A 25,806-nucleotide genomic window follows, 5' to 3' on the forward strand; every position below is an offset into this window, starting at 1 on the left:
CATTAACTTCCAACTAATGGAACCGAAGATTCGCAAGTTAAGAAGGGTTCAGAAAGAAAAGCTTCACGGTTCGGCGCGAGGCACGCGTCGCGATAAAAATGGAAGCGGAAGGACGCGAAGCCGGTTGTGGCATCGTTAATAATCGTTAGACAGGGGTGGCGACGGTGACAAGGTGGCGGGCTACCTTCGGCACGATCCACGGCGTTTGGTGGCCCGATGGGGCGTCACCGATCCCAGCAAGCTACTCCGCTAACGAGCCAAAACGGATGCGATTATTACGCGATACGGAGTCCCCCGGCTCGCCCGGTCTTGCGCGGCGTGCAACGCGGAGCCTCATTTCCATGGAACTCGCAGCCACTCGAACGCGGGCCGCCTTCTCCGCGCCACGGCTAGATAATCTCCCGGGAATTCGCGGCTTCGCGAACCCACTACGGCCACCGAAATATGCATGGGAGCGACTACGGGGTGAAAATAAAGTGGCGGCCCGAGCGTGTCGCGTACACAACTGGCGCGCGTTTCTTCGCTCGTTACGCGAGCAATTCCGACCAACTGTTTGGTAACCGGCGGAAGATGCCGATAGATCGATCGCGCGTTAATAATGAATACACCCGGACTAGTAAAAATAAACCGATTCAGCCGAACGCGTGCTGTCCTCGACGGTTCGCTTATTTCAGGATAATTTCTCTTGTCGATCGTGGCTTTACAATTTCGGATCGCTCACATGCATAATAAAGTCGCCGATTATAAATATAGATAAATCCCATTGATAAATGTCGAACTTGTAGGCATTACCCAGCGTACATCCGAAACACGCCGCGTTTATGAATTCCATAATGGCGCATTTATTTCCAGGCATTTCCCGATTTATAACGAATAATGCTTCCTCTAACGTGAATCGAGTAATTAACGATCGGCAGCTCGGACAGGTGCACGAGGGGATTAAACTAGAAAGATTGTTATTTCAGCTCCGGTGTAATTTCTAGTAATTGTTCCACGCAATCATAAACCAATAACGATTCCCACTCGATCGAAACTACTCGCTCTCTTCCTTCCGCGCGCGGGATTCGCCGATAACATCGGCTAACGGGAAAAAGACAGGAGTCGCGGGTATCGTTAAACCGAGGTACAACGAAACCTCATTGTTCCCGGGGGCCGGGTACAAGGAAGCGGATCCTCGGCATCGGCTCGACGATAAAGTTGACGCGGTAATTAGGGAAGGGAGGCGCTCCTTCGCGGGTCTGGGCGTGCATTATTTACGTGAGCGTCGCGACACGCCGAGGCCGGGTCGACGGGCGGAGCCGCGCGATACTGTCTGCAATGTGCAATGCATCGCAATGCACCGGGCTACGAAACCACTCCGAGTTTTCAGCGGAGTTGCATCGTTGCGTCGTCGGAACGGTTGCACCGGTGCCAGCTTCGTTTCATTCCATCCCGTTCCCGTTGGTAACGCGTTTGCGGATGACGGCGGATGGAACGGGAATTCCGAATGGAAACGAGAACAGTGGAAGAACACGCGGAGCGGGGCGGTGCGGGCGGGGGGTGGGGGGTAGAGGGGTTGAAGGGGATGAAACTGCAGGAGGTAAACGGCGGTCGGTCGAAAAAGTTTTATCGGATGCGGTCGTCGCGCGCTGCCTTCGGTGCCTGCGGAACACAATTATCTTGGTAACGTCGGTCGCGGCCGAGTGTCTCGCGCGTATCCGGGAGAGCTCGTCGTCGGCAGCCACGCTTCGCGGGGCGACCGGGATCGTGTAACTCGCCGCAGCGGAGTATCGAAAGGTCGGTGATCCCCGTTCGCGCGCTCGCTCGCTCTGCTCCCAGGGGTAGCTATCGGACAAAGTTGCCTCGCGCGACTTCTAACTACGCCAAACAGGTTTCGGTTCGAACACGACTCGTACATTAAAGCTTACCTCCTTGTCGGACGGGGCCAAGTCGGGCAGGAAGCGGAGTGAGAGGCGGCGGCCGGTCGCAGCGAGCCGAAGTCGAGAGGACTTTAACGCGGACAACGAACAACCACTCCCAGAGATGGGTCGCGGTGGAATACAGGGCTCGCGGGAAGTCCGCGTCCGGATCGCAGAAACTTTTATTCGGAAACGCCGGCTGCTATAATCCTTATCGTAACGCCCCTTGTCGAGCTAATAATTCTGCGCTTTATATCTCGGCCCCGTTCGCCTTGTAATCTTCCGCGTTACTTTTCGTGCGAGTCACCGGCCCCGATCTCTTTAGTGCATCTCTCGATGCGGCTCGCCCGGTATATCCGTGTCCTTCTTTCATTCTATTACGTTACTTGAATATTTTACCTTGGATTTCATGCCGGTCTTTCGGTTCTCTTTAATCACCGTGCCTCGCGATAGCGTTCCGCGCTTTAAACGTCGAGGTCTGACGAGATTACAGGTGGAACTCGTTTTAGATTGTTCCGGCGAAGATGCATCGGGTAGATTCGCTTCGAGGAGTGGACAGGCGTGTAACGAGCGGCATAAAATGGTAATAAATATGTCGAAAAGGAAATCGACACGGGATTGTCCGCTTCCTCGTTATTCCGGCGCGCGGCGGACTTCGCGGGGAACTATAGTCGGCTGTAACGGCGACCATGTGTTGCGGTTCGATCATCGCAGAACACCGTGTACGAGGGGAATAGTCGCGTACACCGCGTATACGGATACAAAACAGTCTCCGTTCATGCATACTTTAGCAGCAGCTGTCCTAGCAGCTCCAATTCCCAAGCACGTCGATAACGCGTGGGCTTAAGCGTTCCTCACAACCGTCCCGGGGCGAACGGAGCAATCGTTCTAGTCCGGAGCAACCGCAAGGAATCGCGCGTTCTTACGCTGCGGTCGCTTTGCCCGCGTATTCGAGATTCTTCCAAATTTCCTGCACTCTACCGCGGTATGTAGGACGATTAACGTCGAATAAAAGTGTCTAATAACCTCGCTAGATGAAATTACGACTCTAACACGCTCGCTAGAACTAGCTTCTCTCAGACAGTAATCTAGTTTCGTTAAATGCAACGTACTCCCCGAGAAATGGCTGAAATATACAAGAAGGCAAGAGTCTTTGATCTTCAGAATACTGTCTTCTGCATTGTTAGTGATTCCACAATCAACTAATTGGAGAACAATTAATACACCGTCTAGATATACAAACTAGCCTACTCATCACACCCATAACTACACAAATTCACCAAGCAACAAAAGTTCGATTTTTCAACGATAGTATTATCTCGAACGCTAAAGCAAGCATTTGTTTATCTCGACATCATCGCGGACTATCTATTCAATGTATCTGTATCGTACAAGTGAAATTCCGTTGTGAAAACTCGCATTCATTCGCTCGCGCCGACTCTCTAATGCGCCTCGCTATCTCCTCATCACGCGTGATGACTTCCAATAAAGTCTCGCGTTGAATTAATCTTACTTTGTCCGCGGAAAGTACGGAACCGGGGTCGTCGGAAGCCCGCGACGCGGGTAGCAACCGTATTAACCGACTCCTTATTTCGGCGGTGCGCGAACAAACACCGGTTTCTAGGGCGAATTTCACGCACGACGGAACACGCTGTGGCTCGCGATCGAATCTACTTGCCTCGGACGGAGAGAGCCCAGCAACCGTAATTCCTCCTCTTTTACTGCCGGCTACAGGGAGACGTCTTCTGCCCGCCGCCTAGCCGATGATCGCGCGGTCTACTGAACCATTATATCGGAAATTTCCCGTGAATCCTCGTCGGGATAATGTCCCGACTTTAATTACTCATAACCGCCTGTAATCGCTTCCGAGGGTTAAGGCGATTCGAATCGGATTTATGTGCTGCGCCGTTTTACGTCGTCCGTGCGCCCGGCAACCCTAGCGAGCTAGACACCGCTCGAGCACCGCGCAGACACCGATATCCCGGGTCCATTCGGACCTGTGCTCATTAAATTTTCCAGACGCATTTTCGAACAGACCCCTCGGGAACGTGTCGATGTCCTTTCAACGCCTTGTAATGGCCGGTCGCTGGCGTTTGTTGGAACTACAAACCGAATTTATTAGCTGCAGAAACCGGAGAGATTTAAAACTACTCTTTCGAGCAACGAGGATTCGATTAATCATTCAATCTTTCAGGGAATATCTTCTTGAAACCAAAGCACTCGTCTCAAACGTGGAATGGTAATGAAATCGGACCCACTGTGCAAAGGTAATTCACAACAGTTAATCCAGTGTAACTAGTATAACCAGTGCACAAGGAAGCCGGAAACAATAAAACGGCGCATCAATCTCACTCTAAAAATACCAGAGAATACGCTGTTACAGCGCGAACAATCGCCAACTCGAATTATCCGTCGTGTAGCCAGAAATCGGACGAAGCTCGGCCGAGTTAAAACAGACCCAGGAGCCGGCAGACAAAACAACGGCGTTCTGAAATTATATTACCTTGTCGGAGCAAGTTCCCCGGCGTACCTTCGAGATTTGCCGTGGCCACCGCGAAACGCTCAACCCCGGACCAGCGCGTGTATCGAACCGGCTCGTAATCGCGCGTATCGCGCGTGTACGCGATACCATAGCGGCCGGGTCGGCAATGGATGCGCTCGCATATCCACGATAATTAGCTATCGGAAAATGGGTGTGCCGATTCGGGCCGCCGCCACCGCCGCCGCCGCCGCCACTGCCGCTGCACGCCGCCCGCCTATCCGGCTCCCATGATCTAGGTCGCTCGAGTCGCTCGCGTTTTCGACTGGCACGCTGTTTGATTCCATCCACCCTCTCCTCCCATCCATCCCAGCAATTTACCCTGTTCCTCTTTTCCCGCTGCAGCACCAGGAAAATCCCGGTTACTAATTTTTTATCGTCTCCTTCCCTTTGAGACGGCCCGGCACCGTGAAGTCGGCGAGGATCCGCGCGTCTTCCTTTGCGCCCCGAAACGTCGCTTTTCCCGTCGTTCGCTCGAGCAAATTTCATCCAACGCTCTCTCTCTCTCCCTCTCCCCCCCTCTCTCTCTCTGTCTCTCCTCTTCGCCCTTTATTTCCCGGAGAGCGGGTAGCAGCGGTGAATCGTCTCCGCTGTCGGCAACGAGACACTAATCTCTCGCCCGTCCGTCCCCGCCGCCCTCGTACGACGATCCTCCATTTACCTTAGCCGCAAACTTTATTCGTTTTTGAGGCTCTCCGTCCGAAGTAACTCGACGGGCCGAAGATTCACGAGCTTCCCTCGCGCGCGGCCCCCGGACCAGCCCAGCCGCATAAATCTTCTAAACGGGGACGGTCGAGGAGCGCGCGCCGGGTCTGTTTACGCGTGTACCAGTCCGCGTCTGGGCCGACGTCGATAGGCAGCCGGCCGCTGCGTGCAGCCGAGCGCAAGAACCGTGTCCTTAAAACATCCCGAGACCTAGGCGTATTATCCTTTGCTGCGTCTCTTTGTCCGGGCCACGCGACCGGACGGAGAAAGAGAGAGGAGAGAGAGAAGCTATCGAGCGTAATGCGGGTCCCGAAAGGGTCAGCGGTGACTCCGGTGCCAGCCGGGGGATTCCCGGCGACTCAAAGCGCAAACGTACATACGGAAGAGGAAGCCGGCGCCGCTGCCGCGCAACGGAGACGCGGCGTGGAACCGCTGCCGGTGGTGGTACCGCTGCTGGGAACCGAGGAATATTAATCGCAGCCACTGTCGGTATCCTCGCCTCCTCTCCGCGCCTCTCGTCGTCGGTGGCTCCGCTTTGGCTGCGTCGCTCCGCCACTTGGGCACCCCTCGGCCTCTCGCTTTCCGTTCCTTCTACAGCCGAGCTGCCTCTTCCCTCTCTCAGACTTCTCTCCTCCCTGTTCGAGCTCTCTTCCGCGTTCCTAGCCCCGAGCCCGCGCGGCGGCCTCTTCTTCCTCGTCGCGAGAGAGAGCGAGCCTTTTCCGTGTACCACATCAAGCCGAGAGACGGCTACTAATGAGGCCAAAAACATCGGAGCACGGGAGTTACGACCGTCCCAAAAACGTTACCGACGTGATTTAGGGGATGGTAATGGAGCGGACCTTACCCCCGTCGGTCGACCGGGCTGCTGCTTCTGCGGATCTTTCCGCGCGACGCGTTATCTCTGCTCTGGCGCGCCGGTGGGCCAACCGGGGCCCATGCGACGAAAGTTGTTCGCGCGTGCGAGTCTTCTTACTAAATCGCGAGCCGACGTCGAGATAACGTGTAACGTTTAACGTTCTCTTGTTGTTTATAGACACTCTCGAAGGAGTTAATCGGAAAGGCTATCAGAAGCTGAGTAGAAGCTTAATTAACGCCTGATAGAATTTTGCGTCGATTATTACTAAGACAATGAAGTGAAACCGCGAGAACATTGAATTGAACTACATTGAGCCAATATAAAATAATCAGATTTATATGATATACGACCAACGGAATATATAGTTCAATTAGAATTAACTTACGTCAGATCTCAGCATCGCTGCAACTGTCAGTGACATTTTACGGTTCGAATGTAAGCGCCATTACACCAAAACCAAACTGTTAAAGCGCCTTAAAACGCCAACAATGGCCAACCGGTTAAATGAGCATATTTCTAAGGATACCGTCTCCATCACGTCGGAAAGTATCGAATATTTATGGTAAAAACCACTCGAGCGCAAAAAGTTAAACGGCACGCCCGTTAATTCTGTGGAGCTCGCAAAGAGTATCAAGTTCTCGTTTTTGTCCCGCGACAAAGCGAAGGTTACTTAGTACCGGTTTATTCCGTTCGCGCGGAATCCCCGAATCGCTGTTACCACGCGGCTCGGCGTCGTGATTATTCCGGCCGCGTCGTTTACCCGTCGACGAGGTAAACGATACCGCGGAACGGGGATAAATAGTTCGGGGAACGCCGAGGATATCGCGCCGATTAACGATCACCGTTAAAGCCGATTAGTTTACTCGTTCAATGAAAGTGATTTCGCTAGGCGACAGGGGATGAGAGACACAGAGAGAGAGAGAGAGGGAGAGAGGGGAAGAAGGAAAGAGGAGGCAGACAAGAAAGCCACGTGTCGGTCGACGACGCCAGGAAACGCGATAGCAACGCATTGCCCCGGAGGAAATTTGCGCGGCCATTACTTATACAATATCCTAGTCACCTGCAGATGCAAAACATTTTTCTCTGCGGCTTGCCGCTGACTATGATGCACTATAATAATATTCCGCGAGTTTTTCCTTTAAGACACGCCGCCGGTGAGCCTGGCCGCGCGAACCAACGGCCAGAAAACTTCGACTCTGTCTCTGCACTTTAACCTCTTACTCCCGACTGTCCCCTCTGAGGGACACGCTGCATGCAATATTAAAATCGAGCGCAAAAGGTCAAGCTCCGGAGAATGATTCTTCGTTTCTTTATCGGTAGAATCGTTGGAATCATTGATTCCCCATCTCCACGGAAAGGAGGGTAATATTCGATCATTAAATTCTGTGAATTCGGTGGTACCGTTTGGTTTCTCGATAAAACGAAGAGCTTCCGTTACCAGACACCAAACGCCAATAATTTCAGGTTCCCAGGGGAACAGGAACGATACTAACATTGGTTTGAAGGTACCTGAATAACGCAGTTCTCCCGGAACATTCGAGAGTCAACGGGTTGGCTCTCGATTTCTTTGCGTTCTTATGCGCGTAATTTCCGTTTATTTCCTTCCTGAATAGCCGTATACCTAACGCGTCGTTGCCATAAGAATTCCTTCAAGCGTCATATCCGCATAACGCAAACACTCGCGTTAAACATGGCCGCCCTGAAGCCAGCCGCCGCGCGCCTGCCTCCGGAGCGTTCGAGCCGCCCGGAAGAGGATTTTTCGAGACAGGTTCAGAACGATTCCGTAACGCTGCGGCGACCGAAGCGACGTTTCTCGTTCCCGGAAATGAGAGAGGGGCATAGAGAGCCGGGAGTTGAGCGCGCACGGCCGTCGGAAAATGGCGTTAACCGTACACACGGCGTTCCACTTGACCGTTTGCGGGGGTGCGAGCCAGCCGGCGGCGGCGCGCGGCGCGGGCGAGCGAGCGAGACCGAGCACGAGGGAAAACGAGAATCGTCGGTGGTACAATGTTGCGCGATTTCAGCGACGGCGTTCTCGGTGACATTTGGTACGTGTACCAAACGTGTTCGTTCGCACCGGCGAGCTCGTTGGCCAGACTTAACGCGTTATATGGCGCGCGGGACGAGAGAACCGGCCGGGCATTATACGCCGCATTGCAATTTAACGCCGTATAATCGCTCGAATTAATCGCGACCGGCAGAGAGAAACTTTTCCGATATCTGCCGCGCGCTCCTACGGCGAGACGCGAGCGGCCGGTTACGCGGAGCCGCGGCGATATCCTGATTTCCGGAGTTTTTGTCGCGATTAAAGGCGAGACCGGCGAGCAACGCGACGCGACGCGGCCGAGTTGCCCGCTATTCTCGCGTAATTCTGGAGCCACGGTGCTGCGCGCGGTCTGCGAGCGGGACGCGTAAATTCGGTATAATGACCAAGCAGCGGCGTAACCCGTTTCCCCGTGATTTACGAAGTCACTTTTGCCCCGGCGAACAAAACATCCTAGACCGCAATGGCTCTGCTCGTTATCCCGTAAAATCAACCTCTCCGCCGCGGCGACAACAGGAATCGTCGCATCAGTTCAGTTTCCTCTTCCCCCGTTCGTCCTTTTTCGTTCCGCCGGCTAGATTAATCCCGCGCCTCGTAGGGACGACTCGCGAGTACCCGCTCGACGATTTCGCGACGCCTTCCTCTTCCATCGTCGTTCCTCACCGGCTCGCGATGAAACACTCCTGCGCCGTTCGAACGTCGCCCCGCTGTATCCCCCCGACGATCCAGGTTCGTTAGTCTCAACGGAAATTTAATGCGAATCAGCGAACCGTTCCCTTTTTTCCCGTCGGTGTACCCGGGGCGAAATTCTCGCGCGTTTCAATCGGCCTCGTTGAAGCTCCGCGACGCGACGCTGACTAATTCGATCATCGTTCGGCCGGCCGTGTATACGCGCGTCCCTCGAAGAACGGCGAGGCGCCGCGGCGTCTCGTTCCTTCCCCCGTGTTTCCTCTCTCGACGCCGGCGAGCCTGAAAAAATATCCCCCTTTCCCGGTTTAGGAGATGCTCGGAAACAGGGGAGATTTACTGGATCGGGTTCGAGATGTTTTCGTCCGAGGAGCTTGACCGACGACGCCCGCTTTATCAGCGCCACGCCTCCGCTTGTTTTCGATGCCGCGCGCGGATCCGCCAGATTCGCGGTCCCGCGCGCATCCATGGCAACGTTTCTTCCGCCGCGTCGCTCTGCAGACGACAGTGCTACTTTGCGTCGGTTTTATAGCTCGTGAAGCTTGCCGGGGCGGGGTAAAGAGGAGGCGAGGAAGAAGGGAAACGCGTCTCGCGAGCTCCGCGTTTTCCCCCCCGTAGTCGAGGACGGATTCCAAGGTTGCGAGCTTAGGAGACGGAATAGATGGAACTCCGAGCTCCCCGTGCCGTCTGCTGGCTGCAGCTATTGGCACGTAGTAAAGTCGAACTCGTCCCCGCGGGAACTTTGATCCGGCAGTCGCGGGAACGCTCGTGTTCACCCCGGTATTGCGTCGCTCGGAAGGAGCTCGCCGGGTGGAAGGAACATTCCTGGCCTATCGGGGCTCCGAAACGCGGCAGCCGAAACCGCGAGGGAACTCGGCTCGGTATCAGTCAAGTCCAAGTGGCTTTCCGGGTACAATACGGGGAAACGTAATCTCGGAATCGCATCGATTTCAGGCTCCGTCGGGGAGATACCGCAAAGCCGCGGTTCTCCGAAATCGTCCGACGTTTCGCTTCCGCCGGGCATCGATTATTCCAACTTAGGCCCGAACTAAATTCGTTCGGGGTCTGCGGACGCTTACCGCCGGATCGCCGGGACGCGACTAATTTCCATCGTACTGTCTTCTTCGCTTCCTTCGCTTCCGAGCCACGCGGCGCGAGTTTTTCCGAGCCCCGCTCGATCCGGCCCGAGTACTCCGCAAATTCGCAAGGAACCGGACCACCGCTCGGCCAACCGAGTTTCGCGGTACACGGGAAACCCTTTAAACGCGCCGAGTTTCGCGATTAACCCGCCCGAATCCGATTGAATCGATAGCCGAAGTGACCGGTCCAAGTTCCGCGTATCGGCCGGCTGTTCAAACTTTCCCCGCGGCGGTCCTCGAATGCTCGCTGAGGGAAAACGCGCACGCATGGACGATTTTCGGGGATCGCGTTGAACGGGGCAATACGCGATGAATCGAATTAAAAATTCCTCCGCGTTGTTACATAATCTCTACGACTTTACGACGAATAGCAGTGAAACGTGGATTCGGTAGAACACTACTATTCAGAATAAAAGATCTCAATTTACTACCGCAAGTAATGAATGTTCAGGAAACATCAGGACGCGCAAAAAGCGACGTGCTCTCAGAAACCGACAAAACCGTTACGTCCATTATAAACATTCAGCACACACACAACAGTCTGAAAAATGGACGAACGGAATTCTCCTCGGGAAACAGCAGTCTCCCATAATCATCCCCGCAAAAGAGATTACCCTGCTTTAAATCTGAGAGCGCGTTTCGCCGGTGCCTCGAGCCCCAGAGCGCAGTTTCGAATTTCCGGTAAGCGGAACGACTCGAGCGCCTGCGGTCGAGGCCGAGTGGCTTCGAAAAGGTCTCCGCGTGCGTGTATCTGGGTCGCGGCGGTTCGTTCTCGCGGAAGTCGGTCTCCTTGGAAGAACTCGGTCCAGAGGCGGAGGGCGAGGGGAGAGCCTTGGATTCGCGAATACTCGGCGAACTCGTCATCCCGCGTCCTCGCCGTCAACCTTTCGCCTTTGTTCTGGCCGGGTTGTTGTCGTTCGACAAACGATAGTTTCTACCGGCGAATACCGCGCGCGGCGGTCGTGGCGGCGGCGGCGCGATCGAACGTTGGGCGCGGAAAGTGGGTGGCGCGCCGCTCACCGCGCTTCAAGAGGTAGTTTCGTTGTTCGTGGACCGTTCGAGGAGCGAGTTTGTTAGGGGGGATGGGGTCGAGGGGTTGCCACCGCCGTGGGAGAAGACCGACGCCGGCGTCGGCGGCGGAGGCGGCGGCGACGCCGCCGGGGAGCCGGGCTTTCGAGTGGAGTTCGATCCTCCGGTTGAGGTTTTGTTCCGCCATTGTGATAACTCAAACAATGCTACCCTGACTACCACGCGATACGCGAAAGGACGCGAAGTAGGGTCGAGTGTCTCTGTCGATCTCCCTTCTCTCCCGCTCCCTCGTCCTACCCAGCGAATCTTTCCCGTTCTTCGGCTTTATTTATCCGCGTCTATTCAACCCGACTACACGCGACGCTTGTTCTTCGATCATCGCGGGAAACAACGGATTAATAATCCCGGATTGTTCTTCTGCGCTGACGTCCGGGAGACGTCTCCCTCTTCTCCTCATTCTTCTTCTTCTTCTTCTTCTTCATCTTACTCGACCGTTGTTTCCCAGGGTTTCTTTCGCAGCGATTGCTTTACCGTTAATAATCTCTCCGGGAAGAAGGGCATTCCGGTTCCATCGCACGACCGCATTCACTCGGAACATTGAATATCGATGACGGGCAAATGGTATGTTTCAATTGCGCCGCGGATGAATAACATTGCCGTCCGCGGGGACGGGTTCTGTTGCGGGATCCCGAAATTAAAGTGATCCCGGCAGCGTTGTAACGCCGCGTATTGTTTGTTTTAATCGTAAACAGTCATCGAAAGTTCCCGCTCGCCGACCGGTTCGTTTGCGATGCTCTGATAACTCGCGGCTCTCCCGCACGAGATAATCCGCTCGCGCGAGATACGATATTTCTTATCAGCTGTTGTACACTGCGGACTGTAACCGTGACAAATAGACGGGATTCCGGAAGAACTTTCATGGGTCAAGTTGCTCGAGTTTCAAGAGCAGGAGGGAGACGCTGCGAACGGCCGACTACCGTCCGATACACCGGATTTTTTATCGCCTCGCGAATCAACCTCCGTTCGAAGGAAAAGAGTTGTTTCCCCGGCGACGCCGAACGACGCTCCGAACAAGCGATACCCGCGGAATCGCTGCGACGCCACCGTAGGCGGGGACGCCTTTTTCCTCGACGGTTAGAGAAGTTCCCCGTAAAACGTTTGTCTCGCAGCCGCGCGTACTCGTGGGACAATTCGGCCGGGAACCGGCGTACAAAAGCGGGAGGAGGGCCCCGTACGCCTCCGCCGCGCCGTGTTTGCAGCTATTACATATTCATACGTGGACACTAACGATAGTCGTAGGAGTTTCCAGCGGAGAACCAGTTTGTAGGTTTCCCGTGTTTACCAACAGCCGCGTTTATCGAACGACGATGCTCGCGTACCGCTGAATCGCGCGGCCGAACGAAGAAGGACCGCCCCGGAATTCCATTCCCGCGCGATCAATCGGCGGTTCGTCCAACTCGAGGATATTTTCGGGATAACGAGCGAAATTCGCGAGAAACACACCGCTCTCAATATGGAATGTCATTAACCGGCTTATTTGTCCCGTCAATCTTGCATTCATGACACGCCTCCCCCCTTGGAACATTGACTTCTTCACAGTCTGAATATTAACTTCGCTATTTATATTCCATTGAACGGATTCCTTCGATTTCCCGTGATTCTTTCTGCCGTTCGACGCCGTCAGTCCGCGAATATTCATTCTATTCGCGGAATTTCGTTCTCTGCCGTTCATTATTCGGGATGTCCGCGCGTAAATATTCTATTTTACCGCAGACTCGCGATTCGCCGGTTCAATGATTTGTATTAAGTTTCTTTATAGAAAGTATAAGCGTCCGTTAATGGGCATTCCGATTATTTCATCAATTTAAATATAGCTTCGTTAACAATTGCTCTTTCATTCTTATTACCCGTTACTATATCTCGACAACTGTTTCATTCGCAAGTATAGTTTCAGAATAGACGATATTATCATGTTACTTCCGGTTACTGAAAACAATTATCCTACATTCTACAAACTAACTTCTCAACGCACGTTTCAAGCGAAACATTACGATAATGCAGAGTTGCCGAGGAACAAAAGAAATTCGACGCGCAAAGGGTTAATAACTCGGCAGTTCTAGCGTTAAACGTTGCTCGAAAATCAGCGCAGCAAACAGCGTCCGTCCAGACTCGTCGGATTTTCGCTTCGTTACGATCCGCGCGACGGTTCCGTTCGCGTCGCGGTGCTTTCCCAATTAATCGCATAAAGGCTTGCGGAAGAATCGGAGGGAAGCACGGAGGAGCGGCGCTCCTCCGGTAAAGAGGATCCGACAATTGATGTACAATTGAATTTATATATACGAAACGCTTCCGGCGAATCGCTGAATTCGAACGTTCCACCGCGGCGGACACAACGATCCGTTTCGCGCAAACTGCCGCCGCGCCGCGGCGCGGCTGTATAATTGCGTCGGGCGCGTGTGCGTGTCCCGCGAACACCGTGTCCGTGAAACCATCGATTTTTCCAGCGTTCGTCGCCGCGTGTTCGGGAAAAAGAAGAAACACGCGCGGCCGCACGCCTCCGCGTTCGAAAATCTGCCAGTGAAATCGCGCGGACGGCAATCGCGAGCGTTAATTTAAGCAACTGAAATATGTAAGAAGAAATTCCAGTCGCGAGGAACGAACGTTCTTCTCTGTGTAATTTGCGAAGACTTATACTTCTCCCTCGCGAAATTGTGTTACGCGGAACCGTGGCGCGCCGGTTTCCGAAGGAAAGACAGTATTCTTGTTCCGCGACGAGGGCGGAGGAACATTTAGCTCGGGTCAGAGTTGACGAAGGTTAACTCATCGATTGCTGGAATAATTTCAATGGAAACTATCCGCGAGACGGAAATTGACGCGTGACACTAACGAAGCGAGTCCCTGTGTCCGTTTGCATTTATTCTAACGGATAAACCGGAAGCAGAAGATTCTATGGAAGAGGTTGAACCAAAGACGAGTATTGTGGTCTTTTTATGTTCTCCGTTTCGAAGAGAATTATTCGAAAATTAGCCTGCGGTGTTATTGAATAGAACGCAGGCGACGCGTCTGTTCATGGCGCGCCGTTTCCACTTCTCACTAATTCTACTGCGCGTCGAGGCAACTTTCAAAGTCGATTATCTCGGAAACAAACTCTCCTAAGAAACAAACGAGAAAAAACCGTGCTCGTACGCCTTCAACGTTCCCCACCGAAGTTCACTCTCTCCCGTACACGCATTATACACGGTGAGTCAGTCAATTATACTACCTGAAGTTATCTAAGGCATATGAAAAATTAAAGGAGTTTATTGATACAGAGGTATAACAATAATTTGATGCAGACTGTTGAATTAATGTTTCCTGAGGGAGTACGTTTACTGATCTTTAGATCATAGTTATTTTTGTATATCGTTGCGTGGCTTATAGTGATGAGTGATTGTACGATGTGCTGAAAGAGGAACTTATATCTGAAGGAAGGATCGTGGGATTCGTGAAGGAACGTAGGCAGATAATTTTATACAACAGTAAGTTGATTCTAATATTCAAGAGTAAATATATGTGTGCCTATCTAAACCATTTTCCGTATAACAGATGTTACGCGCCCAAAAATGACAGTAGAACACTCACCGTCGCTGTCGCGTGAGAATCAAAAGAAGGAGCCTCTATCCCGGGCGGCCAATCGGTATGCGTGTTCGGCAAGACGCACTGATTGGCCGCTCGGTAGATGCTCCTTTTTCCTATAAATATGCCGACTTTTTTTCCTTGAGCGTCAGTTAACAACATCGGCTCGCGTAATTAACAACCATCCAGTCCCAACAATAAACATAGAAACAAGTATCCAAAATCAACCTCTGTGTTGATGAAATTGTTAGAATCACTGTATTACTTCACATTATACTTCAAGTGTGAAATTATATTTTTTTTTTGGTGAAACTAAACAAAACAGTTCAAAAACCTTATTACCCTATCACTGTAAGAAGTCGTGGGGTCCGAGCGTGAATCGCGAAGTCGAAACCAGAATCAACGACTAACCTCGTCGCGGACGCGCTCGCGAACACAGATAATTTTATACAACAGTAAGTTGATTCTAATATTCAAGAGTAAATATACATGTACCTATCTAAACCATTTTCCGTACAACAGACATGTTCCGAAAGAAATTCGTTTAGTGGACCTATAGTTTCAGTACTCGGTACGGTCTCCTGAAGGGTTCAGAAATAGATTTTTGCTGCGGAACTCGATGATTCGCGGCGTATAAACCTGCCGCGATGATTAAAGGCGTCGCTCGTCCCACATTCAGCTCCATTCTCGACCCCCTTCGAGCTCGATGCAAGTAGATCGACTCAACGTTTCGACTGACTTCTTCGTCCGATCATTAAACGGTCGTTTGTCGCGGCGCTTATCGTCGACGGATCTCCCGACGGGTATACATATTAATGCGCATTCGTTCGCGCCGCCCCGGGTTCTTGGCGCGCTTCCTCGCGGACGAATCGCAGACGTCTCGCCCGTTCCCCGTCCGATTCGATTCGATTCCGAGGCAATCCACGCCGCGTCGGCGAAAACATCGGCCCCCGCGAGCGAGACGTGACGGAAATACAATCTCACGCCGCTCAACGATTTCGGCTGACCGATACCCTCCGTCGGGGGATACGATAATCAGCCGAGAGGAAAACGGGCTCGGACGAGACGGATTCCAAGGCTGACGATAGGCGACGCTCCCTCGAGAGCAGCGAGAACTCGAAGAGGGTTCATGAATTTTTCTAGCTGAAAAATACGATTCACGACTCGCTGCGAGTCACGGACTGTTCTAATTGATCCTGCAATTAGCCAATTTCGAAACGCTCGTGCTGAGTAATTACTTCCGACAGAGGTCGATTCGAAGATTATAAAGGCAGATTAGGAGGAACGTGGTTTATTGTAATCTGAATGGATGTTCATTATACATATGCGACTGGCGAACTAACGATAAAAATAGTCGTTAATTAGGAAATTAATGTTCTAAAATCCGCAATTTACTTCGTTCTTGACGAGTGAGATCGGTGATTACTTAGGCGAGTGAGAACGAGCTTTGAATAAATTCGATTGAAAGCGTTTATCGATTTTCGTTGTCAGACGTGGAAACCGCCGCAGAGGATGTTCCGTTTTCAAACGAAAAAATTCCGTTTGTCCAAACAGCCGTTTATCACGGAGCACGGCCGAGCGCATAACACGAACGCTAAATATTTTCGCGCGAGCGAGATCGTGCGGCAATTCCCCGTCCGATCGTATAACACAAATCGCGCTTAAAGCAGAAAGATCGAAGAGCGCGAACGGAAGTCGAGAGGGGATCGAGTCGCACTCTCCGTCGGAGAAGAGCGCAGCGAAGTGGCGGAGCGGCGGGAGATAGGCGACAAAGAACGATCCGGGGCTGTTAAAACAGCGGCTGTCTGCGAGACTCCTCGCTCGGAGCGGACCAGACACTCCGGCGACGGTGTTCGTCGATATTCGCCGACGTCCCGACGAACGGCAATCCGTTTATTCGGTGTCCCGAGGCGATTTCAGCGGCGCCGTTTCGAAATTTTCCGCGAGCAACGACCGATCGGCGGGCCGCAGCGCGCGACAAAGGGACGAGAGGGGAATTTCGAGGGCAGACCTCGAACAAGCCGCGCAACTATTACACATCGGCATTGTAAAAGTGCCGCGAGGAGGGCCGATAATAAAATTAACACGGTGAAACCGTGGTTATCCGCTTAACCGTTGTCGCCGGTGCGTTCGTGTGTGTCGCGCGGCGACCGAGCCGAGCCGCGTCGTTCTACACGTTCGATTCATTTATTTATTACGTTTATTCGATCCCCCCGTACACTATGTGCGGATTATATAAGCGGGACGGATGCGCGTATTATATTAAAACGAGAGCGCGAGGAGACGACTCCGAGATCGGAAATTTCGCTGTAAACCGACGCACGTAAGTGTAGGTGTCGCGGATAATCGAGTTTCGACCGTCGATAACGAGTCTAATTCAAACGGGATAACGGAGTTATCGAGGTGTTGCACGAAATATGTAGAAATTCGTGTTTTCCGGGCTCCGCGATCCTTTCCCGTCGTTCCGCTCGGTATTTCTCAAGGAACTTCGAACTTCAAAGGCGAATGTAATACCCGGTTGAATTAAACATCCACTTAATTCACGAAAGTCGCTCCGTCGTTAATAATTCCCGCGGAAAGAAAAGGAATTATGTATTCACGGTAAAAGTAAATTTACCAGGATCGAGCTGTTCGCGAGCGTAGAACGTAATCTTCGTTCAATCGACGCGCAGGAAATAATGTTAAATTCAATTTAATCCTTTATCAGAGACGCGGCTACGGGGGTTCTGACCGTGCGTTTCCCGCGCTACGACTCACCGCAATTTCTCGGGGTATTTATTTATGTATAATATTTGATCGCGTCTCGCGACGCAAAAACGAGAAGATTTGTTAGCCGAGTCGGAGTACAACGCTCGGTACACTCGCGCAGGCGAAGCTGCGCGCTACCGAAACCAATTAATCGTTGCCGATCTACGGGATTACGTCCCATTCGGAAGACCGGTCCGCGAAAGCTCGAGGATCAGCGGCTCGGAGCGTCGCACGGTGGTCTAGATCGTATAATTAGCAACTGGGACGACCAAAATTGAAAGCGAAAAAGTGCAATGATTATTGTACTGTTCGCTGAAAGGCGCTATTTCAATCTGTACAGATAAGAATCATTCGAAACGTCACGAACCCTGAGGAATCGAAAAGCAGCAGCTACAAACTAATATTATACTGAATGAATTAACCCTTTCCTGAAGAATATAAATATTTCAGAGATCAAATCTTCATATTTCGAAGACTAACATGCAAACGATCGAATTACTCGAACAACAGGTCAGTCTAATTTCCTTCCTCCTATTAACCAAGCAATTAATGTATAACACTAGAACTACCGATTATATGCAATTCTCATAAAAATTCTAACAATAGATTATTTTCAGTTTCTTCAGATACTCATTACAGTACTCAAATGAAGCTATTTATTTTCGAAATCATTTCGAATGTCCAATGCTTCGCAGATATCAATAATTACTAAACAAAAAAATCGAAACCGGTCATTTTGACTGATACGGTAGTTCCAGTGTTAATCTAAATTCATTAAGGTTAACTTGCTACTGCAGATACCAAAAGAATTGAATACCTAGACACCCCAAAACATCAAACACAACAGCAACTAAATCACCGATATCGACTGCTACTGAATAATCCAATCAACTTGATGTTGCTCACACTCTACAATACAAAGACACACAAACACCATTATTCCGAACAATAAAGATCACAATATTTCCCTCTTAATTCGACAGTCTATATCGTGGCTCGATTCGAGGTATCCGCGAGGTCGAAATTCCGCAGTCGGGTAGCGAGTTCGTTGGCCAGGAGCCGAACCTGTTAAAAAAAAAGGCTCGGAGGACGTCGACGACGACGTCGGACGGGCCCGGCGACGATGCATAATGCATCAACGATCAAAATCCCTTCCGGTCGGGTAAAAAGTTTCACGGCGAGCGGCAAGAGCGCGAGCGCGGAGAGAGTCGGCCGAAGCGGCCGGGCCGAGCGTCCCGCTGTAACTCGTCCCGCGCCGCGCAATTATACGAGTCGGCTCGCGTTTATGTTACGTAATTAGCGCGGGCTGGTCGGGAAAAATGGGCCAGCCGCTGGCCTTTCCATATTTATAATTCAAACATCCCCCGTACCTCGAATTTAGAGGGACTTTTACCTTCGGCGCCGCCAATGGAGCCCGGCTCCGGGGCGTGTTTAAAAAAAAAGGAGAAAACGTTCCCGTAGAAAGTTTCGAAATGCCGGATGACGGAGTTTCTGGAGGTCGTAGGACAGCTAAGACGCTGTCCCGTCGTCAAAGGGAGGAACGTTTAGGAACAATGTCCTTATTCGCGAGGAGACGTAAACTGCTGCTAGCCAGCTCGAACTTTCCCCCTTTCAGACGTCTTCGCGACCGTTTAGCCTCATTCAGCCGTTGCTCGACACCGCGTACGGGCTAACGCTACGTCATAAATCCTTGGAGGGCTGAGTGGCGTGTCGCTAGTCGCCTTCAACTTCACTTAACCCTTCGCGGCCCGGTGACGGTTGCACGCGTCCTGCGCCGGTCGTACTTCGTTCTGCTGTTCACCGTTTCGGTGTCAGTGACCTGAGGTTTCTTATTAGCAAATGAATACTTCTCGATCTTATATAAGAAACGAATCTTCAGACTCGAATTATTTATATAATCATCTTTATTCTTCTCTTAGTTTCTCCTTATCTTCGTATCTTGCATTTGTAGGGCTACTAAAATAAAAACTAAGTCCGTAGTCAGGTTAAATATATTTATTACGCGATGTGGCTCTAACTAGGAACGGCGACTAACTGCTTTTCCTTAGTTGCTTTTCTAAAAAGGAAAACTCTTCAGACGAGGGCGTACGTGACCCAGGTCCTGGTGGTCCCTTTGGTCATAAATTAGTCAATGGGCCTGGACTATCTCTCAGGCGCCCAAGTATTGACACGCGAAAGGGCGAACCGTCTACACATTCTTGTTGAATATTTATTTGTAAAAGTAAACAACATAGTTTGAGAAACTAAGTGTATATTTATTAACACTAGGTTTACGGAATTGCGTCAATTTGACGCATGTCAAATTTGACAAACATTATTTATGAAGTGTTTACGTCGATTTTGATCGATGCAATGGCATGAATATTTATCCTAATCGTCTATTGTAGAACAACTTTAATTTCCAAGATCTAAATGAATGAATATTCATTTTTCTAGGAACAACAGAATAAACTGTAGAATAAACTACCGTAAACCTAGTGTTAAAGTATGTATTACGGTGCTTTACAAAAACTGAGATACGGAACGCTGTTCAACTGCCGAACGACGCGGAGAAAAAGACGCTCAGCGCGTGCAATAAAAATGGCTGTCCTCGGGAAAGACAACTGACTCCTGCGAGGGAGAGCACTGCACCAACAGATACTTTGTAGCCATTAAAAATATACTTCATGCTTGTTCTCGAGTCCGCGACGAGGTTAGTCGACTCTGTTTTCGACTTCACGATTCTTCGGACCTTACGACTTCTTACAGTGATAGGGTAATAAGGTTGTTGAACTAGTTTGTTTAGTTTCAAACAAAAAAAATATAATTTCACACTTAAAAGTACAATGTTGAAGTAATACAGTGATTCTAACGATTTCATCAACACAGAGGTTGATTTTGAATGCTTGTTTCTACGTTTATTGGTGAGACTGGGTGGTTGATTACGCGAGCCGATGTTGTTAACCCTTTGCACTCGAAAGTTTTTCATTAGAAATATTCAATATTCTCCGATGAGATACAGACGATGTTTTTCGAAACTAATTAACAAGAAAACATATATAAATTAAGAAGGAAAGTTATTTTATTTCAATATTCCTCATATCGATGCATCATGCAAAGCTTAATATTATATATAAGACTTCATAATTTTGCGAATCAAATCAAGTGGTGACTGAGTCACCTCTTGAGTGTAAAAGGTTAACTGACTTTCAAGGAAAAAAAGTTTCTGCGCGATTTCCACTACCGACTACTCTCGTCATTATCGTCCATTATCAAATTTCTTAAACCTCTTACAGGGGAAACAATGCCAAACACCGAGACAATACAACGATAATAATATCTGAGCCAGCTTAATTGCTGGCAGCGTTCGAACCGCATCTATGCATAGAATCGACGTGCAATAGGAGGCGTGAGATCGATCGGCGGATCTCGCAAGGACGGGGTAGGCGTGAACGCAGGGTCGCGTGGAACGTCGATCGTGAGACAATGAACGGAAGGGGGTGTGTATCGTCGCGGGCGCGTAAGCATTCAACCGGGCTATGATGAATCGGCCTAATTTCGCGGCCGAAAGGTCACGTAAGCTCGGTAAATCTTGGCCAGCGTGTCGGAGGAGCGAAACATTTAGCCAGCGCGGCTCGGCACGCAAATCCTGGAGCCGGTCCGCGGCTCGAAGCCGGGGAGCTCGAGCCTGCCGGATAGTTCGGGACGCGGGAAGCCATTCCTAAATCATATCACCACGCTCGGAACACACGGCACGCATTCCTGAAACTGTTTGCCATCGCCTGCCGTCGACGAGCGGCACGACGGTTCTGCCTAGTCGCGCATGCACTCGCCTCCACGCAACCAACTGGACCTCTCTCTCTCTCTGTCTCTCCCTCTCTCTCTCTGTCTCTCCCTCTCTCTCTCTCTCTCTCTCTCTCTCTCTCTCTCTCTCTCTCCCTCTCTCTCTCTCTCTCTCTCTCTCTCTTTCTCTCTCTCTCCCTCCGTTTCACGCTGCTTCGCTGGTGCTCGTAATTCTCTGTCTATCCAGTGGCCTCTCCCTCCGGCGACGTAAAACGTTTCCAACGGTAACCCTCCGTGGTCCGACGAGGTCCAACGGAGGGACAGGGAGAGCAGCTCGATCCACCGACCATAATCACTCACGGCGTATCCCGTCGCGACGCGCTACGTCGATGAGATGAGATTAACGTCCTACGACCTCTTGCCATCGGCGTTCTTCGACCGTCGAATTTTCCGGTGCACGGGCCGCGTGTAACACGGTTGTCGAGTTACTGAAAAATACTGTGCGAATTCGATGGGATGCGATATCAACGTCCCTGAGAACGGGAAATAGAGGTAGAAAGATAGGGCTGTGTTTATTGGTGATCGAAGTGTTGCGTATTGACACTGGGTTTAACGATTTGATGGACATCGAGTTTTTTGGAGATTCGGTAAACGTTGAGATTGATTGATGTGGTCGATCAAACGGAAGCTCCGACTTCCAAGATCTAAATGGATATCGATGTTCCGGGGAACCTAGTTACTAAACATAGTACTGGAATTATAGAATACTTCCTTTTCTATTCTCGAATGTACGAGTGACACGTTTCTAAGTCATGTTAGATTCCACGATTCATCGCGTTAGTGTCTTCTGAATACTCGAGTCTGCTCGAAACGCGATCGTTCGATTACATTGAAAGAAACGTTGTCGGTCGTTCGACGAATCGGCCGAGACGAATCCAATTTCGCCAGGAATATGCTGGTCGGAACGGTCGCCCGGCCGGTAATCACCGCGCAGGTTATCCCGCGCGAGATTAATGCCGTCGAAGGTCATAGATATCGGATGCGCTAATGCGTTACGCCACGCTCGAAATTTCGGTTGGTTGGCTCGCTGGGAATTCCAGCCGTATAATCGTTTCGGAACAACCGGGCCTTCTAATGAAATATCGCTCCGGCGGTGGCGCCGCGCGATACGCTCGCGAGTTTTTTTTTCGCCGGAGGATCGTTGGAGCGCATTTTCAGCGCGAGGAACGACGAGGATCGTCCGTTGGGAAACAAGAGTCCCCGGGGAACCGTGTCGCGACGGTTCCGACGGAGGCTCCGAGACACCGTGGCCGTCCCGTCGCGCCGAGACAATCGAAACGCTCGTCCCTAATTAACGTCGACCCCTTTACTTATCCCGTGCAGCGACCGAACACCAACCGCCGAGGCATCGCAGGCTCGCAGCCGCCGCCTCCGTTCCGTCTATCCGGCTGCGTGATCGATCGAGCCGCGATCGACGATGACAACCTCCCGAAACGTAACGCGGACGACAGTGTACCGATATCCGATTCGATCGAAGAACGTGGTATTGCTTAAACTGAAAGAATTCCGAAAAATACTGTCGATCGACTGTTGATGCTTGAACTGTTGGGTGGATGGAGATGAATGGTTGTTAATACGTTGAATGCAGTACGATTTTATATGGGAAAATACACGAAATGGGGGAAATGTAATATTAATTTGATTGAATTTATTATTGTTGCACCTTCGTCTAACTGAACGTCGCATTAGGTGGCATTTATATAGAAGTGTTTTTTAAATAATTACTTAATCGAATGAACTATAGTAATTCGATTTGATTGGGTCGGTCACCCCCATGGCATTCAACGCGTTAACCCATTGCCAAACATTTTACGGGCTGTGGTAATGCATTTGTTTGTTTATTCTTCAGTAATACGTCGTGCAAAAATGAAGAAACAGTGTAGATAATATGTAAGTTGCTTTGGGGACGATTCTTCATGACCTGAACAAGTCGAAACAAAAAAAAAAATAACTGCGTTTCTGGGCACGATTTTGAAACAGAAAGTGTGCAATGGATTAACACTGAAACTAACAGACGGGTCGGAACGAACCATTTCTGAGTTCTTTTTGTAATTGTTGAGGTGACAGCTGTTTCTGTAAAGAGTGATTAAAGAAATTGATTCACATAAACTGAATTGCAGATTAATTGAAGTCTCGATGGATTCATTCTTGGAGTTTCGGTGAAAACATTTTGGAAAGTCAATTTAACTGCTCGGCAGTTTTAGTGTTGATTCCTTCTTTTATGATTGTTGGGAGATAGAGGTGTTTGGATGAGGAATTTTCAATTAGGTTAACCCTCTGCTGTTGATGGATGGTCTAGATTACTTGAATTTCATATAGGACAATTTGGAAGTTTCATATTAAGCTTTGTACGATGTATGGATTCGTGAAATGTTGGATTAAAATGGCTTTGTTATTATTTATGTTGAATGTTTCTAGTGAAAAGTCTGCGAATGCAAAGGTTTAATATAGTGATAAGCAAAGTAACATATTAAACAGTCGATATCTAATAAACGGATTTGTATACCTTCCGTGGAAAGATGAGAATTATTAATTCTATCGCTCGATAGTTCTAGACGTTAATTAGTTCTGTTACACGAGACTCGTAATTAAAAGTCATTCAAATATAACGATTTCGCTCCCTATTATCGAGTATCGTATTCTCCATGGTCCAGATGCATACATAAAAGAAATCGTCTAATCGGAGTGATGGAATATGCAATGAATAATTCGGTTATCGCGATCTTCCAGCGAGTTACTCGAGAATAGTTCGCGAGCGCAGGTGCTGATGCGGTTACGATTCGCTAAATAGATTCCCCATGAAACTGGAAAAATTCCTGTTCGTTGCGGGGCTAACGCATTTTACAAACTGCTACTCAAACTCTTTAGTTTCCCACCTTCTCTAAATTAACCACCGCGCGCCGCGTAATTACTTCCTCCATTCATTCTTAAAGGGTCGCAATCTTGGCGGAAAAAGTTGTAGAGCCCGAAGTAAGAATAGATTTTCACGTAACGCGGAGTATAATCGAATCCGGGGGAACGTGCACACGGCGTTCGCTCGTGGTCGAATGTCGCCGGCGTAAAGGTTAATGGAATTACTTTCGGTCGCTTAAGTTTTCTGATTTAATAAGCTCCCCGTCCCCCGCCGATCACCGCAGCGATTCGAGATTCTCGCCTGGAAATCCGCGGAACGGAATTGAACGTTCCGCGAACGTCGGCGCCGAACATTTGCACGTTATTTTCGAGCGAAACGGCGCGCAAATATTCGCCCGAGGTTGTTAAACACCGTTATCAATCGTTTCCCTGTTAATCGCCGATAACGTCGGACAACAGATCGAGATTCCGCGCGCGTAACGTTCCTCACGGCGCGCGATAAACGTTAATTAATATTGATGAATTACAATAAATGTCTCTTCCGTTCGACGGGTTAACATAATTCCGACAAATGCACCGGTGCCCGCCGGGGCGGAGGGCATCGTCGTCGATTCGACGGCTGGCAAACGTCGATCGCCGAGCCTCGCGAACGTTTCACCGTACGATTAACGAGCGACCGCGATCGAGCGGTATCGCGTAAACGTATCGGCGTGGAGGACCATTTTATTGGACCGGCGGAAACACAGGCGCAACCAGCCGCTAGATCGCGCAAACATCCAATATCCATCGTTTGATTCCGTTAAATCGCCGTTCGGGGAGATCCGCGCAAAGCCGCGCCGCGATTTCATCGCTGGGAACCGTTTCCCGAGGCCGCCGTGGCCCAGATACACCGAATTTCCGTTAACGCGCGTGAAACTCTTTGGCCCCCGGCGAAAAAGCTGGCGGGGCCGCGTTTCGAACGTTTAATCCCTGCAAACCAGAGGCCGTGCACGCGTCTCATATTCCTCCGAGGCACCGGAATGCTATTAAGAGTTCCGAAACTCCGAAAACGATTCGGAGCCACGTTGCGGATCGACTTCGCCTCCGCTGAGGCCGCGGAATTTTCGAGCGCGACGCGACGATCCGCGAATCTCGGCTGTTTCCGGGCGAGCTGGAAATGAAATTATCGTGCGGGAAGTTGCGGGAAAGGTTCCCCTTCCCACCTATAGAAATGATGATTCGCTCACCTGTTTCCCGGCGGTTCGCAAGGGAAATCCTGTACGGTTCGGTTCGCGGCCGGTTCACCGCAGCATCTTTTCCAGCCGCGTTCACGTGCTGTCCGTGTGCCGTCGCCGTTCACCACTAAACACCACCAGCACCAACCACCCCGCGGCACCAGCACCCACCAGCAACCACCACTAGCAAACACTAGGCACCCAGGAATGGATCAGCGTCGATTCGGATTACTGGATCGAGGACGTGCGTCGGCTCGTGCGCGTCAACCGGCGCGATTCGACGCCGATTCTCGTGCTGGCTGCGTGGCCCGTGTTCCGCCGTTAACTGGACCGACGGCTTCGTCAGCGGCCGCGAACGAATCACGACGGTGGGGACCGTTGCTGGTCAGAAGCATCGCGCTCGGCGGCGGTCATCTCCGAGGAGGGATTTCCGTGATTTCGTTCGACGTTCCGGCCGGCCGATCGCCGGTCTCGCGGGATTGATTTTCTGGATCTAGAAGATCGCTAGTTGTGTCTCCTGTCGACGGATCGACGCGGCAGACGATTCCGTTCCCGAGAACGCGGTCCGACGTGGGCTCGAAGGAGGATCTCTTGGCTAGAGATCGCTGTCCGTGCACGTTGTCGAAGGGTAGCTCGAGCGCGTTCTACCCCTACCGT

General features: G+C 50.9%; 1 protein-coding gene across 3 annotated transcripts in view; it reads right to left on the minus strand.

Annotated features, from left to right (window-relative positions):
- Positions 1-25,806, minus strand: part of Lar (tyrosine-protein phosphatase Lar) — a 376,216-nt gene extending 350,410 nt beyond the window's left edge. For 2 of the 3 annotated variants that reach the window (XM_076373806.1, XM_076373803.1), the window contains exon 1: positions 25,162-25,806. The gene's annotated coding sequence lies outside the window, so the exon portion shown is untranslated. Of the gene's footprint in view, positions 1-1,907; positions 2,031-25,161 lie in introns of those variants that run through there. The other variant, XM_076373804.1, reaches the window with a different exon arrangement.

This window comes from Nomia melanderi, chromosome 14 (assembly GCF_051020985.1).
Source record: "Nomia melanderi isolate GNS246 chromosome 14, iyNomMela1, whole genome shotgun sequence".
Lineage (NCBI taxonomy): Eukaryota > Metazoa > Arthropoda > Insecta > Hymenoptera > Halictidae > Nomia > Nomia melanderi.